We start from the raw sequence: 6,187 nt of genomic DNA, 5'->3' as shown, positions 1-6,187 counted from the left end.
TGTGTGTGTGTGTGTCTGTGTGTGTTTGTGTGTGTGTGTGTGTGTGTGTGCACACACAAGTGCGTGGACATCAGAGATCAGTGCCACGTGTCTTTCCCTGTCACTTAATACCTTGTTTTTTTCCTCTTTTTATTGGCTATTTTACTTATTTACATTTCAAATATTATCTTCTTTTCCATTTTCTCCTACAGTAACCTCCTATGCCATCCTTTCTCTTCCTGGTTCTGTGAGGATGCTCCTCCAGGTTTTTAAAACAGGATTTCTCACTGAGACTGAAACTTAACTCTTAGGCTAGTCTGGCTGGCCAGCAAGGTCTCTGCATTTTTTCTCAGCACTGGGGTTACAGATATATACTTCCTTACCCAGTTTTTACAATAGAACTCTTTCTTTCTCAAATCAACCTACCTTTACAGTTACTAAGTCATCTCTTTAACGTCAAAAGACAATGATAATTTACCTTACACTGTTGGAGGTTCTACTCATGGTTGAGTGGCACTATGATGAATGGGGGTGGTACCTTGTAATAGGAGTAGATTACGCCACAACAAAACTTCTTAATTATGAGACAAGAAACAAGACAATCCAATTGATTAGCTGGAATCTTAACAACCTTAACAAAGTAATACTTCTATAACATAAGAAACTCAGAGTCTTTCTCCATCTCTCCCAGGTTCTACCACTTCCCGATGTGACATAATCCTAGACCTTGATACTAATATAAGAATGTTGAGTGATACTTATCAAACAATAACACTTATCTACAGGAGAAATGATAAAATGAATGTTTTGATCGCAAATACTATATTAGCTTTAAATAACTGATATGGATTTCAAATTTTTCTTCACATTGAATGATAAACCCCAATATTAATTATAAACATTTTGATGGTTTGTATATTCTTAGACCAGGGAGTGACATCATTTGGAGGTATGGCCTTGTTGGAATAGGTGTGACCTGGTTGGAGTAATTGTGTCACTGTGGGTGTGGGATTAAGATCCTCACCCTAGATGCCTGGAAGTCAGTCTTCCACTAGCAGCCTTTGGATGAAGATATAGAACTCTCAGCTCTGCCTGTGCCATGCCTGCCTGGATGATGTCATGCGCCCACCTGGATGATAATGGACTGAACCTCTGAACCTGTAAGCCAGCCCCAATTAAATGTTGTTTTTTATAAGACTTGCCTTGGTCATGGTGTCTGTTCATAGCAGTAATACCCTAACTAAGACAAACATGTATGCTAATTAATTAAATTAGAAATATAAAATGTATAAACTAAAACATAGATTTTAGTGCATGTCTATGAATGACTTACACAATTGAAGATAGACCAAAAGTATTAGATATAGTAAGATATAATCATATACTATGAAGATGAATGATGTTTAAAAATATAAGAAAAATATCATTAAAATTACTAATTTTACCATTGTAATTCTATAAAAGTATTATTGCGAATAGAAAATAAAAAAGACTTTAAAGTAAGAAAATATATTTAATAAAAAAGATGAGGTTTATTATTCTCTAGTTTGTAAATTCTATATGTTCTCATTCCTCAGTATAAATGATTAAAATCATCTTGCAATGCAGAAGCAAATATTGAAAATTCTATGTGAAACTCAAAGATAGAGTTAATTGCTTCTTACTTTTTAGTACACAACGTGTTAGGTTTTGATTAAAGGTTTTGTATCATTAGTCTTTGTATTCTATTGCAGGGGATATTAAATAGTTTATGTTCATTTGCAAAGTTCTGAGAAAGTCACTTATATAAGACTGTATTTTTGACTTTCAAAATAATCATCTAAGACAGTAATATTTATCTTTCAATTTAATAGATAAATAAATTAGAATATGATTAGGTACTGTGGATTGTTATTAAAGTGTTAGTTGTAGGTACTCCTCCAATATCCATGACTGCCCTAAAACTGGGAAGTTGTCTTGATTTTCAGTGCCAGGATTGATTTCTCTCTTGTTGAGTGGATATTAGGCCCAATTATAGAGATGTTTATTATTACATAATTATAAGTTGCACTACTGTGCTATACTTGGAATTGTTGTGATTTATGTATGGCATAATTTGGAAGGATGGTTGATTGCAGTCGTACATTGGAAGCTTCAATAATAACCACAAAAGTGGGAACCCTAAGTAACTTCAGCCATACACACAGAACTGCTTACGAATGCAAGGGCAGGACAAATGTTCTCCCATGGAGAATAATACAGAAATTGGCTTTCCAGCACCAAATAGTGAGCTCTAAAGACCCATGTACACATGTATATGGATTAAGAGGATGTGGCTATGTGCTTATGAATATATGTATATACAAAGACATCAAAGTTTATAGCATCGGTTAATGAAAAAAGATCATATATTGTGAAAGCAAGAAGAGGTATGTAGGAGAATTTAAATATAGGAAAGTGTAGGTATAACAGACATAATTATATTATCTCAAAACTAAACAAAGCATGAAATTAAATCGAGATCTTGAAGAACCATATCAAGACTTTTGGCAAGAGAAAATAACCCACATCTCAATTTTTGCTTATGCCCACCTACTGATACTGGCTAATCCAAAAGGAATGCATAAAAAAGTGAAGTTTGTGTGAAGTCAATATAGCTAAGGAGAAATACAAAAAAAAAAAAAAACAAAACTCCTTATACATCTCTAGTATTATGAAAATAAAATCATTCTTAGAAAAATGAGTTTTATTAGGAAGGAATGGGTTTAAGTAATAAATTATATTAGAGCAAGCACACAAACAAGAAAATAGCTAAAATTTTCAGAAATGACATACTAAAAATATAAACTTAAGTTGAAGGACAAAAAAGCAAAGAGAGAATCACCAGAATAATTGAGAAGTATGACAGGTGATTTGATATGAAAAACATACATGAAAATTATAATGATAATTGATTTTTGAGAATTCTACTTTGACATACATAATATACCTTCAAGGTTAGAAATACTGTTTGATCTGCTTTAAATTTGTACCAATAATGCTTATGCCCAGCCACATTTCATTATGTTTGTACATATGAGCTTATTTGACCTCATTATAGTGATTGAAAAATTAGTGAGGAAAAAGGGCATGCCATAAATTTTATTTAAATACAAGACAAGCAATCAAGGACTTTTCATTTAAGCAGAGCACATTTCAGCAATCAGAGTTCCCAGTCTAGACTGTGTGATTTTTCAGAATGAACATATAAGTTTATTTTTATAAAGACAACCCTGGTAATAATATATACTGAGAGGTAATTTTTGTTAATGCAGTGGCAATTTATGTTTATAAATAAAGTAGATGCCTCATTCCAGTAAATAATGAGATTCATGACAATGCCTTCCGTAGTTATTGTTACACCACAAGCCAATAACACTATACAAAGAATAGTGCCCTAGCACTTACCTTCAATACTACTTAGACATTTTCTAATCCTTCCTACAGACAAATCATTTGGTTCCTTAAATTTATATGTACCAACGAAAACTATTTTGTCAAAGTGGGATGGAAATCAATTGTTGGAGAAAGCAATCAACATTTTAGTGTTGCAGAAATACTTTTGTTGTTGTTGTTGTTCAGGACCAGCAGCCAGCAGTGATGCAAAAGATCAGACAGCTGAAAGGAATCTGCATTTTAATAATTCAATGAAAATAACTCAATTTGGAGAAAAATACATCCTTCTGAAATAAGTAATGTCAATACAAATACAAGAAATAAGTCCCATAAGGATCTCAGGACTGTAGTCTCCACAAATACTAGGACTTAGGAATTTCAGCTCTTCCGGGCCACTGCTTCTTGCAAGTTGCATGTTTTGCATGTTAAGAAACATTTTATTATTTTAGTATAAAATACTTTATCAATTAATCTGCAAAATGTGTACACATTCTAACCTTGATCTTACAAATGTATTTATGTGAGGCAAAGAGTTTTAGGATTTCTTTTCCCTATTTTCTTCTTTAAGTTTACTTTTATTTCCAAAATCATTTGTTCTTTAAGCTATGAAAATGAGTCTTAAGACTTAAAAGCCATGTGACTTTTCAACAAAAGTCAAGCAATCTTACTCCATCCTTCTGAACAGATCACTCATTTGGGGGGGGGGGAAGCAAACACAACTGCTGTTAATTTCCAAATATCATATCTGGAAGCAAGCTCTCTGAAAACATCACAGGTTCCATGCCAGCTGGAATGGAAAGTCTGTTTATTTGTTTTAAAATTTACCTTCAACAGTCACCTTGAATGCTTTCAAATTTACAGACTGAACTAAAGGGGATCTATACACATTCATCACCTTGAGAATAATTGATTTTGTTTTAATGGACCTGAGTGGCATCCTCTGACACAGAATTTATAGGTTAAAAAAAAAAAAAAAGAAAAAAAAAGGTGCTAGGAATAGAAGGAAAACCAAGGAACCCAAAAAGGTATAAAGTTTCAAGCCACATTCTCTGGTTAGATAATATATAAGTAAACAGTTCATTGCATAGATTAAAAACTAATAAGAACGATTTGGAGTAAAAAGGATTATACTAAGTCAATGACACAACCTAGAGAAAGCTAAAACAACAGAGGTTGGGAGTGTGTACACAAAGAGCTCAGACCAATGAGGTAAGCTTTATGCCGCACTGCAGGGAAGATAGGTTTCAGAAATTCCCGTCATCTGTTTTATTTTAATCAGGGAAATAAATGATTCTGGGGGACTTGCTACAAAGCCATAATGAATAGTACATCTGGCCATGCATTTTTCTGTTACTGACTCCAGAAGGAAATTACTTGCCTTTCCCCATCACTATTTGACTCAAGTATCTCTTTACAGCAAAGTTTGTCCTAGAAAAGGGATTCTGGGAAGCGTTGCTGGGAGGGGCTCCTGTAGTGCAGCTGACTTTGGAAGGTTGTGATAATGGAGATTCCCAGAAGCAAATCCAGCTCAGCTCAAATCATTGCCAGATAAGAATGCATAAGGTCGTTTGGCTTATTAAAGCCATAATTTAATAAAATTATACCATGATGGCAATGTGTCCATATGCTAAGATGAAACTATAACCAAAAAAAAGACATTTTTTCCATCTCCTCAAATGAAAAACACAATCTTTTAGGTCTTGATATTTGTCCCTTGAGATTCTTTTCCATTGTTGTAATTCTATTACAATAACCTTTTGGTGTATTGATTATTAATATATCTCATATTGTTAAGTCAGAGGAGAATAGAAGAAGGAAAACACTGGTGATTTAATGAAAGGAAAAATATATGTGTCAAAGCAGAGAAAGGAAAGAAAACAAATTCAGCAGTTCCTACTGTGAACGCTGGCCTCATGACCAGAACTGATAATTAATTACCTTTTACTCTTCTTTCCACAAACACTGCACCTCAGTCATCACCATAATGAACATAACATTCTGTTATGTGTGGGGACAGGAACACACGTGATCCATTCATGGAACACTAGATCATTACAAAGCATGCCCTTTTACAGCTGTTATCGTTTGAATCATCACTGGAGTTGAGAAAGGGAGGAAGGCAAATATTTTGTATGGAATTACCGTAAATTATCAAGGTAAAGTGACTCCAGTTCTCACGTTTTTGTCCCTGATCATACTGACTTTGACTGTGGCTAAAATAATGCTATGTACTTATTGCTGTTAATATGAGGTTACTCTGGACAGCATAGTTAAATGTGTTGTAACTCAACCAGTTCCAGGGTGGGGCTTATCAGATCTCTGAGATGATTATTGGCTGGTGTGTAATAAGGAATAGTATGACCTCTGAAATGACATTGATGTGCATGATGAATACATTACCGGCCTTTGTTCAAGTTGAGTGGATTTTCTGGTGAGAAGATAATTTGTAAGTGATATTTAATGATAAGGATGTTACCTTATCTGGTAGTCTACTAATGGCATACTAGCAAAAACTTTGTATAAACCCTGAAAATGCATATATATCCAAGTTAAATGCCTGTCTATCCTATGAGAGGTGATAATCCTTAAATTTAGCGGTACCATTTGATGATAATAAGGAAACTCAAGAGCACTGGCATCTTAGGGTACTCTTTTTAAGATGAGGTTCTGGAACTCTTTGGCAGTGTCTACCAACTTGGTGAATCTTGCCTTACAAATCTTGACTTTTCCAAGACCTTGTTCTCCAGCTTTGTTTTGCCTGTTCCACTTCAATGGAATAGCCATATGAATTTCA

The sequence above is a fragment of the Mus pahari genome, chromosome 8, assembly GCF_900095145.1.
Source record: "Mus pahari chromosome 8, PAHARI_EIJ_v1.1, whole genome shotgun sequence".
Classification (NCBI taxonomy): Eukaryota; Metazoa; Chordata; class Mammalia; order Rodentia; family Muridae; genus Mus; species Mus pahari.
This window is presented reverse-complemented; position numbering follows the sequence as displayed.